Source organism: Drosophila subpulchrella, unplaced genomic scaffold, assembly GCF_014743375.2.
Source record: "Drosophila subpulchrella strain 33 F10 #4 breed RU33 unplaced genomic scaffold, RU_Dsub_v1.1 Primary Assembly Seq387, whole genome shotgun sequence".
NCBI classification, from domain to species: domain Eukaryota; kingdom Metazoa; phylum Arthropoda; class Insecta; order Diptera; family Drosophilidae; genus Drosophila; species Drosophila subpulchrella.
In genome coordinates this window covers 194,960-207,500 of record NW_023665608.1, presented here as the reverse complement: position 1 = coordinate 207,500, position 12,541 = coordinate 194,960, and the positions used below count along the sequence as shown (strand labels likewise).

The 12,541-nt window shown below is 34.2% G+C and overlaps 3 non-coding genes across 3 annotated transcripts; all 3 read right to left on the bottom strand.

Annotated features, from left to right (window-relative positions):
- Window positions 1–3,094: 3,094 nt before the first annotated feature.
- LOC119561956 lies at window positions 3,095–7,065 on the bottom strand. The gene has a single exon (XR_005221563.1). It is a non-coding gene; the product is annotated as a large subunit ribosomal RNA (ribosomal RNA).
- A 401-nt stretch (window positions 7,066–7,466) lies between these two features.
- LOC119561920 lies at window positions 7,467–7,645 on the bottom strand. Its single transcript, XR_005221529.1, has one exon. It is a non-coding gene; the product is annotated as a 5.8S ribosomal RNA (ribosomal RNA).
- A 659-nt stretch (window positions 7,646–8,304) lies between these two features.
- Window positions 8,305–10,299, bottom strand: LOC119561938. Its single transcript, XR_005221546.1, has one exon. It is a non-coding gene; the product is annotated as a small subunit ribosomal RNA (ribosomal RNA).
- Between the last annotated feature and the right edge of the window lie 2,242 nt (window positions 10,300–12,541).

Here is a 12,541-nt window from a genome sequence, read left to right as displayed (position 1 = left end):
TATGCCATATCCATACAATGCATTCACATTTCAATGTATATTTACTTGTTATACATTATTATGCCTTATAGGTATTATACCTATAAGCCATATCCATACGATTCACTTATATAAATATATGTATATTTTTCTATACATAATTTTTTTTTACTTTTGTATGGTTTTCTATGCATATCCATAGTTTATATGGATATGCTTGGCGTTCTATATAGTATTGACAAATTCATATGCATAACATAAGTTTTGACCAATACGAGGAGGGGCCCGCCAACGACCACCTCCCTATAGTAGTTTTTTACCCCACGCACTATTGCGTGCCTGTTTACAGTACTAGTGCCAGCTATCACTAGGTTTATATATCGTGTTTCAGTGATATATGGGTAAATTCTACCATTTATTCTTATGTATATGGCATTTCTATGCCATATTTATACAATCCATTCATATCTTAATGTATATTTATTATATTATACATTATTATGCCTTATAGGTATTATACCTATAAGCCATATCCATACGATTCATTCACTAGTGCCGCCCCTCACTAGGTTTATAATTGTTATATCATTGATATACAATTTATTTCTATATATATGGCATTTATATGCCATATCCATACAATGCATTCACATTTCAATGTATATTTACTTGTTATACATTATTATGCCTTATAGGTATTATACCTATAAGCCATATCCATACGATTCACTTATATAAATATATGTATATTTTTCTATACATAATTTTTTTTTACTTTTGTATGGTTTTCTATGCATATCCATAGTTTATATGGATATGCTTGGCGTTCTATATAGTATTGACAAATTCATATGCATAACATAAGTTTTGACCAATACGAGGAGGGGCCCGCCAACGACCACCTCCCTATAGTAGTTTTTTACCCCACGCACTATTGCGTGCCTGTTTACAGTACTAGTGCCAGCTATCACTAGGTTTATATATCGTGTTTCAGTGATATATGGGTAAATTCTACCATTTATTCTTATGTATATGGCATTTCTATGCCATATTTATACAATCCATTCATATCTTAATGTATATTTATTATATTATACATTATTATGCCTTATAGGTATTATACCTATAAGCCATATCCATACGATTCATTCACTAGTGCCGCCCCTCACTAGGTTTATAATTGTTATATCATTGATATACAATTTATTTCTATATATATGGCATTTATATGCCATATCCATACAATGCATTCACATTTCAATGTATATTTACTTGTTATACATTATTATGCCTTATAGGTATTATACCTATAAGCCATATCCATACGATTCACTTATATAAATATATGTATATTTTTCTATACATAATTTTTTTTTACTTTTGTATGGATTTCTATGCATATCCATAGTTTATATGGATATGCTTGGCGTTCTATATAGTATTGACAAATTCATATGCATAACATAAGTTTTGACCAATACGAGGAGGGGCCCGCCAACGACCACCTCCCTATAGTAGTTTTTTACCCCACGCACTATTGCGTGCCTGTTTACAGTACTAGTGCCAGCTATCACTAGGTTTATATATCGTGTTTCAGTGATATATGGGTAAATTCTACCATTTATTCTTATGTATATGGCATTTCTATGCCATATTTATACAATCCATTATATCTTATGTATGTATATGGCATTTCTATGCCATATTTATATAATTCATTCATATCTTAATTTATATTTATTATATTATACATTATTATGCCTTATAGGTATTATACCTATAAGCCATATCCATACGATTCATATACTAGTGCAGCCCCTCACTAGGTTTATATATCTCATTTTAATTATATATTGGTAAATTCTATTATTTATTCTTGTGTATATGGCACTTATATGCCGCCATATCTATAAAAATGCATTTATATTTCAATGTATATTTTCTATATTATACATTATTATGCCTTAAAAAGTTATTATACCTACCATAAGGCGATATCCATACGATTCATTTATATAAAAGATATATGTATAATTTTCTATACATAATTTTTTTTTATGAATATATGGGTTTCCTAAGCATATCCATATAATACATTTAGTTTTATATGGATTAGATTGGTCTTCTTTATTGTATTGCCAAACTCATATTGATAAAATAAGTTTTGAACAATAAGAGGATCAGCCGCCAACCAACCAACCACTGCTACCATTGGAGGAACATATACTTACTTTTTATATGTCCTCTTACTTGAATGGTCCTCTCTTTACTTGAAAATTTCATTACCATAGGAATCTATTTATACATGGAATATGATTTCCACTACTTTTTCGCGTCACTAATAATTAATATGACGATACAGACTTGCTACCATAACATAAGTCTTGAACAATAATAGGAGCAGCCGCCAACCAACCACCAACCAACCAACCACTGCTACCATTGATAGTAATTTTATATGTCCTCTTTAGTTGAATTTCAATACCATAGGAATATTTATACATGGAATATGTTTTGCCACTACTTTTTCGCGTCACTAATAATATGACGATACAGTCTTGCTACCATAACATAAGTTTTGAACAATAAGAGGAGCAGACACACCAACCAACCAACCGCGCTGCTACCATTATATATACTTATATTTATATAAGTCCTCTTTACTTGAATGGCCTCTTTACTTGAATTTCAATACCATAGGAATATTTATTTATACATGGAATATGTTTTGCCACTACTTTTTCGCGTCACTAATAATATGACGATATAGACTTGCTACCATAACATAAGTTTTGAACAATAAGAGGAGCAGACACCAACCAACCAACCGCTGCTACCATTGAATGAACCATATATACAAACTTTTATATATGTCCTCTTTACTTGAATTTTAATACCATAGGAATATTTATACATGGAATATGTTTGCCACTTTATCATCGCGTCACTAATAAGATGACGATACATTTTGTTTGTTCAATATTTACTTATATATTGATGTTTCCAATTTAGGTCTTTTATATTTCTTCTTCCCTACCTTACACACCACAAACAAAGTGGCGTGCGATGCTGCAAGCAAGCATAATGATTATGCCCGCTTGCAACATCTTTATTATCGAATCATCAAGCAAAGGATAAGCTTCAGTGGATCGCAGTATGGCAGCTGCTCAACCACTTACAACACCTTGCCTGTTACAAAAGTCGTTTACAATTGATTCTAGGCTTTGTCATTGTATTAAATAATGCTTTTATATGTAACTAGCGCGGCATCAGGTGATCAAAGATCCTCCCAATTTACTATGTTACAAATTACATTGGCATCACATCCATTGTCGTTTATAAAGTAAATTATAAACTTTAAATGGTTTAGAAGCCATACAATGCAAATTGCCCCTTATTTATCATTGCAGTCCAGCACGGATACGACCTTAGAGGCGTTCAGGCATAATCCAACGGACGTAGCGTCATACCACTGTTCGCTCGAACAAGTATTGTGCCATTGGTCCGTACCTGCGGTTCCTCTCGTACTACGCAGGAATGCTGTCGCAACAACGTTTTGTCATTAGTAGGGTAAAACTAACCTGTCTCACGACGGTCTAAACCCAGCTCACGTTCCCTTGCATGGGTGAACAATCCAACGCTTGGTGAATTTTGCTTCACAATGATAGGAAGAGCCGACATCGAAGGATCAAAAAGCGACGTCGCTATGAACGCTTGGCCGCCACAAGCCAGTTATCCCTATGGTAACTTTTCTGACACCTCTTGTTAAAAACTCTTTAAACCAAAAGGATCGATAGGCCGAGCTTTTGCTGTCCCTGTGTGTACTGAACACCGAGATCAAGTCAGCATTTGCCCTTTTGCTCTATGTGTGGTTTCTGTCCGCACTGAGCTGGCCTTGGGACACCTCCGTTATTATTTGAGAGATGTACCGCCCCAGTCAAACTCCCTACCTGGCAATGTCCTTGAATTGGATCATACCTGAGTAATTGGAGTTATACCAAATTTTCAAATCAAAAATACATAAATGCACCGTTTTATTAAAGAATTTGTTTGCGATTATATAACAAACTCGTGATACTTTGATCAAGAAGCTTGCATCAAAACCCAATACCATAAGATATAATAAATATATCCGTATAATGGCTAGGAAATGATACACGTTCCATTTAATCAAGTAAGTAAGGAAACAATAAGAGTAGTGGTATTTCATTGGCGATACCAAACCGAAGTCTAATATCTCCCACTTATTCTACACCTCTTATGTCTCCTTACACTGCCAGATTAGAGTCAAGCTCAAAAGGGTCTTCTTTCCCCGCTAATTATTCCAAGCCCGTTCCCTTGGCTGTGGTTTCGCTAGATAGTAGATAGGGACAGTAGGAATCTCGTTAATCCATTCATGCGCGTCACTAATTAGATGACGAGGCATTTGGCTACCTTAAGAGAGTCATAGTTACTCCCGCCGTTGACCCGCGCTTACTTGAATTTCTTCACTTTGACATTCAGAGCACTGGGCAGAAATCACATTGTGTCAACACCCGCTAGGGCCATCACAATGCTTTGTTTTAATTAGACAGTCGGATTCCCCAAGTCCGTGCCAGTTCTGAATTGATTGTTAATTGATAATCGTTATAATTAATAAGAACTAATTGGTTTAACCCAATTAGTATTCTTAAAAATTTTAGCAAGAAAGTTCCACAATTGGCTACGTAACTAAACTATCCGGGGAACAAGTGACCAACATAAATGCCAGACACTCTATTTACCCAGAACGAGCACATAAACCATGTTATTGTTTCCCAATCAAGCCCGACTATCTCAATCTTCAGAGCCAATCCTTATCCCGAAGTTACGGATCTAATTTGCCGACTTCCCTTACCTACATTATTCTATCGACTAGAGACTCTTCACCTTGGAGACCAGCTGCGGATATTGGTACGGCCTGTTGAGAAGTTTGCGTGTCCCCACCATAAATTTTCAAGGTCCGAGGAGAAAATATCGACACAACAGTATATGTCATGCTCTTCTAGCCCATCTACCATATCTCTCTGCGAAAGACTTCCATGGTAGTACGGCTATAAAACAGAAAAGAAAACTCTTCCGATATCTCTCGACGGCTTCTTTATGGTCGTTCCTGTTGCCAGGATGAGCACGAGGCCCATATTTAATAACAAACGGATACTCAACAGGTTACGGAATTGGAACCGTATTCCCTTTCGTTCAAAATTATTCAAGTATATTAATTAGCTTGATTTATATAATATAATTATATTTGTATGGCATTTGTGTTTTACTTGAAAATTTTCGGCTTTCGCCTTGAACTTAGGACCGACTAACTCGTGATCAACCACTGTTCACACGAAACCCTTCTCCACTTCAGTCCTCCAAGGTCTCATTCGATTATTTGCTACTACCACCAAGATCTGTACCAATGGCAGCTCCATGCAGGCTTACGCCAAACACTTCTACGCATACCATTGTACCTTCCTACTCACTAAAGTTTCAAAATTTATATCACAAGTAATATAAATCATCTACTTTAGCGGTAATGTATAGGTATACAACTTAAGCGCCATCCATTTTAAGGGCTAGTTGCTTCGGCAGGTGAGTTGTTACACACTCCTTAGCGGATTTCGACTTCCATGATCACCGTCCTGCTGTTTTAAGCAACCAACGCCTTTCATGGTATCTGCATGAGTTGTTAATTTGGGCACCGTAACATTACGTTTGGTTCATCCCACAGCGCCAGTTCTGCTTACCAAAAGTGGCCCACTGGGCACATTATATCATAACCTTGAACTTCATATCAAGAAAGTTAAGGTTCTTACCCATTTAAAGTTTGAGAATAGGTTAAGATCGTTTCGACCCTAAGGCCTCTAATCATTCGCTTTACCAGATAAGATTATTTTATATAACATTAAAATGCACCAGCTATCCTGAGGGAAACTTCGGAAGGAACCAGCTACTAGATGGTTCGATTGGTCTTTCGCCCCTATACTCAATTCTGACAATCGATTTGCACGTCAGAACTGTTTCGGTCTTCCATCAGGGTTTCCCCTGACTTCAACCTGATCAAGTATAGTTCACCATCTTTCGGGTCACAGCATATATGCTCAAGGTACGTTCCAGTTAGAGGCATAAATAATATAAATATCATTATACATAACTATATAGAACGCCCCGGGATTGTGTTAATTAGCTATAAATAGTTAAAAAACTAATCCCATTATTAGTCAAGTTAATTACGCTATTAGGTTTATATCCCAATAACTTGCACATATGTTAGACTCCTTGGTCCGTGTTTCAAGACGGGTCCCGAAGGTATCCTGAATCTTTCGCATTGTTAATCATACAAGTGCATATAATAAACACAAAAATCAATGATAATTATGCCATTATATAATTCCGAAAAATTAACGCACTGTATTCATATAAATCTATCAGCACTTTATCAAATTAATAACATTTATTCTGTGTTAAAATGCAAGCAAATTAATTTGAATAAACTATAAGTTATATTTTATGATAAATTTTGTATGCTAATAGATTACAATGTCCTTATATGGAAAAAATGCACACTATTATCATAATATTGTTTAAATATTACAATTTTAATGATGAATTTTCCATAACGGATATTCAGGTTCATCGGGCTTAACCTCTAAGCAGTTTCACGTACTGTTTAACTCTCTATTCAGAGTTCTTTTCAACTTTCCCTCACGGTACTTGTTTACTATCGGTCTCATGGTTATATTTAGTTTTAGATGGAGTTTACCACCCACTTAGTGCTGCACTATCAAGCAACACGACTCTTTGGAAACATCATCTAGTAATCATTAACGTTATACGGGCCTGGCACCCTCTATGGGTAAATGGCCTCATTTAAGAAGGACTTAAATCGTTAATTTCTCATACTAGAATATTGACGCTCCATACACTGCATCTCACATTTGCCATATAGACAAAGTGACTTAGTGCTGAACTGATTTCTTTTCGCTCGCCGCTACTAAGAAAATCCTGGTTAGTTTCTTTTCCTCCCCTAATTAATATGCTTAAATTCAGGGGGTAGTCCCATATGAGTTGAGGTTGTGTATAACTTTTTTTGCAATTAATTCTTTATATATAATGATAAAACATTTTATTAAATTCGTTATATATTTTATATATTTGTATGGCATTTGTTTGGTCTAACGAATCAACGAAGAATAATAATATTGTCAACGGCTTTCTATTTACTAATCTTTAATAAGAGACAATTCTAGATAAATTTTTTATGCTAGACATTTCTCAGTATTATTTGATTGAAAAAGAAAATATTTCTCTTCGTTTTTCACATTCAAATTATTTACTAATGTGAGATAATGTTTTTCATATATTTGTTAATATTATGAATAATATAATAATTAAATTATTATTATCCAATAATATACCATATGCTTATAAAATTTCATTATAAAATTTATATAAACAACTTAATTAGCATAGTCTTACAACCCTCAACCATATGTAGTCCAAGCAGCACTATAAAATTAATTAAAGTACATAACAGCATGGACTGCGATATGCGTTCAAAATGTCGATGTTCATGTGTCCTGCAGTTCACACGATGACGCACAGTTTGCTGCGTTCTTCATCGACCCATGAGCCGAGTGATCCACCGCTTAGAGTTTTATATATTGGTTTGGTAATTTTGTCATATATGTTTTTATTGAAAGAAATTAAAAATACACCATTTTACTGGCATATATCAATTCCTTCAATAAATTGATTTTTATACCTAAAACGAATGCTGCGAAATGTCTTAGTTTCATATAACCAATAATATATCAAGTATTTTTTAAATGGCATTTACGGTATTAATACTTTTTTTTAGCGATATATATTGAAATTTATATAAAACATTAACCTGTAATAATCAGGTACAACATTGTACATTTTAGGTTGTTGCATTATCCAATGTATGCGCATAACTGAGATGAACAATACATATCGCAACGCGTGTATATTATGGTCCATATACACACAGTGTTTTATTAATTAATTGCATTTAATATACAATATAATAATAATATTAAATAAATTTAATAATTTCGATTTGCTTGTTCGAATTTGTTATTTGTTTGCTTTTGCTTATTTATTTATCTCTTATTTAATGCAATAATATATTTATTATTACAATTATTATTTCGATTTGCTTGTTCGAAATTTTATATTTGATCTATAAAAGATCATATTTTTGGCAATTTATATTTTATTTGTATTACTATAATATATTATATTATTATAATAAAAACAAATTTTTTTATTAACGGTAAGGATATTAAACAATAATGATCCTTCCGCAGGTTCACCTACGGAAACCTTGTTACGACTTTTACTTCCTCTAAATAATCAAGTTCGGTCAACTTTTGCGAAACAACCGTAACACACAAGGCGTCACAGTGATCACGTCCGGAGACCTCACTAAATAATTCAATCGGTAGTAGCGACGGGCGGTGTGTACAAAGGGCAGGGACGTAATCAATGCGAGTTAATGACTCACACTTACTGGGAATTCCAAGTTCATGTGAACAGTTTCAGTTCACAATCCCAAGCATGAAAGTGGTTCAGCGGTTTACCCGGACCTCTCGGTCTAGGAAATACACGTTGATACTTTCATTGTAGCGCGCGTGCAGCCCAGGACATCTAAGGGCATCACAGACCTGTTATTGCTCAATCTCATTATTGCTAGACGCAATTTGTCCATTTAAGAAGCTAGTGTCCTTATAATGGGACAAACCAACAGGTACGGCTCCACTTATATAAACACATTCAAACACAATAAACATTTTACTGCCACCATGAATGAAGGCTATATAAGCTTCAACACCATAATCCTGAAGATATCTATTTAATATATTTGAGTCTCGTTCGTTATCGGAATTAACCAGACAAATCACTCCACGAACTAAGAACGGCCATGCACCACCACCCATAGATTCGAGAAAGAGCTATCAATCTGTCTTACACACTTATGTTCGGACCTGGTAAGTTTTCCCGTGTTGAGTCAAATTAAGCCGCAGGCTCCACTCCTGGTGGTGCCCTTCCGTCAATTCCTTTAAGTTTCAGCTTTGCAACCATACTTCCCCCGGAGCCCAAAAGCTTTGGTTTCCCGGGAAGCGACTGAGAGAGCCATAAAAGTAGCTACACCCAATTGCTAGCTGGCATCGTTTATGGTTAGAACTAGGGCGGTATCTGATCGCCTTCGAACCTCTAACTTTCGTTCTTGATTAATGAAAACATCTTTGGCAAATGCTTTCGCTTAAGTTAGTCTTACGACGGTCCAAGAATTTCACCTCTCGCGTCGTAATACTAATGCCCCCAAACTGCTTCTATTAATCATTACCTCTTGATCTGAAAACCAATGAAAGCAGAACAGAGGTCTTATTTCATTATCCCATGCACAGAATATTCAGGCATTTGAAGCCTGCTTTAAGCACTCTAATTTGTTCAAAGTAATTGTACCGGCCCACAATAACACTCGTTTAAGAGCACTAATGCAGGTTTTTAAATAGGAGGAACATATGAAAAAATACAAGTATCTAAGCACATGTAAGAACTCCACCGGTAATACGCTTACATACATAAAGGTATAGTACTAACCACAATTGTAAGTTGTACTACCCGTATGAAGCACAAGTTCAACTACGAACGTTTTAACCGCAACAACTTTAATATACGCTATTGGAGCTGGAATTACCGCGGCTGCTGGCACCAGACTTGCCCTCCAATTGGTCCTTGTTAAAGGATTTAAAGTGTACTCATTCCAATTACAGGGCCTCGGATATGAGTCCTGTATTGTTATTTTTCGTCACTACCTCCCCGAGCTGGGAGTGGGTAATTTACGCGCCTGCTGCCTTCCTTAGATGTGGTAGCCGTTTCTCAGGCTCCCTCTCCGGAATCGAACCCTGATTCCCCGTTACCCGTTGCAACCATGGTAGTCCTAGATACTACCATCAAAAGTTGATAGGGCAGACATTTGAAAGATCTGTCGTCGGTACAAGACCATACGATCTGCATGTTATCTAGAGTTCAACCAATATAACGATCTTGCGATCGCTTGGTTTTAGCCTAATAAAAGCACATGTCCCATAAGGTTCATGTTTTAATTGCATGTATTAGCTCTAGAATTACCACAGTTATCCAAGTAACTGTTAACGATCTAAGGAACCATAACTGATATAATGAGCCTTTTGCGGTTTCACTTTTAATTCGTGTGTACTTAGACATGCATGGCTTAATCTTTGAGACAAGCATATAACTACTGGCAGGATCAACCAGAATAATGTTTTTATTCATATTTCATTCATATTTTTGAATAGAAATTAGCAATATAAATTTTATAGATTGTTTTCTATCGAATACGGCCATTTTTATATAGCATTCGTATACGTTTGTTGTTTTCACAATATATACTTGTTCCGCCACTAATAATAACAAGTTTTTTAATTATTGATGTTAAAAACACAATATTTTTTTTCGTAATACGTAATAATTTTCTTTATATTTGCATATTTCATTCTAAAATATCTTTTTTGTTCGACATACGTCATTATTGTATCCACACATGTACAATTTTTGTTTAACCAATATAAAATATTGAATTAAATCATTTGTATTTTGATGATAAATTTAAAATTTATCTGTATATATTCATATAAGACTCTTTGGTAATATATAATATAAAACCGAGCGCATATATGATATGTACGTTAGAAAAAATAATATATATATATATTATTTTCTTTTAATATAGGGACACCTCTTTTAATTTATCCCCGCAGGGAATTATCACATAACTCAGTATGTGATAATGGCAGACCAATATACATATATATCAAGATTATCAATACAAAATATATATCATTATTAGCCTGCCTCAATTGTAATTATTTATTTGGATTAACGATAAAGTTCGGAAACAATTTGTTATTCTATGTATAATAGAAACCTTGGCCTTTGTTTCAACATTATTATCTTTGGGCTTAAAATATTAACCGTGGAGCCAAGTCTCATATTCATAAATGAATAAAGAAACAAATTTGACGGATTAATATCTTCTCTACCGACAGACAGTATTTTGTCACGTCAATAGTAGATGGCCGGCCCATTGACCATCCTATAGTAGTTTTTGGACCCAATATCTTTAATTCGGGTATTTTCAATTGTCTTTGCCAATCAACCGTTTGGTACTCTCTCATATAATAAGAGAATACACATATAATTCCATTATATGGATATATCTTCATTATTTTATTTGCTACATCACCCTATAATAGTTTTTGAACCCGTCAACTTCAATTCGGGTATTTTCAATTGTCTTTGCCAACCATTTATATGGTATTCTCTATTATAATAAGAGAATACTAGTGTATATCCATTATATGGATATATCATCTTCATATTATTTGCTACACCACCCTATAGTAGTTTTTGAACCCATCATCTGCAATTCGGGTATTTTCAATTGTCTTTGCCAACCAACTATACGGTATTCTCTCTTATAATAAGAGAATACAAGTATATTTTCATTATATGGATATAATGCCATTTATTTTTCAATATCCATATAATTCATTTAGTTTTGTATGTACAAAACAAGTTTTCTTTATAGTATTGACAAAATCATATGTTTACGCATAACATAAGTTTTGACCAATACGAGGAGGGGCCCGCCAACGACCACCTCCCTATAGTAGTTTTTTACCCCACGCACTACTGCGTGCCTGTTTACAGTACTAGTGCCAGCTATCACTAGGTTTATATATCATGTTTCAGTGATATATGGGTAAATTCTACCATTTATTCTTATGTATATGGCATTTCTATGCCATATTTATACAATCCATTCATATCTTAATGTATATTTATTATATTATACATTATTATGCCTTATAGGTATTATACCTATAAGCCATATCCATACGATTCATTCACTAGTGCCGCCCCTCACTAGGTTTATAATTGTTATATCATTGATATACAATTTATTTCTATATATATGGCATTTATATGCCATATCCATACAATGCATTCACATTTCAATGTATATTTACTTGTTATACATTATTATGCCTTATAGGTATTATACCTATAAGCCATATCCATACGATTCACTTATATAAATATATGTATATTTTTCTATACATAATTTTTTTTTACTTTTGTATGGATTTCTATGCATATCCATAGTTTATATGGATATGCTTGGCGTTCTATATAGTATTGACAAATTCATATGCATAACATAAGTTTTGACCAATACGAGGAGGGGCCCGCCAACGACCACCTCCCTATAGTAGTTTTTTACCCCACGCACTATTGCGTGCCTGTTTACAGTACTAGTGCCAGCTATCACTAGGTTTATATATCGTGTTTCAGTGATATATGGGTAAATTCTACCATTTATTCTTATGTATATGGCATTTCTATGCCATATTTATACAATCCATTCATATCTTAATGTATATTTATTATATTATACATTATTATGCCTTATAGGTATTATACCTATAAGCCATATCCA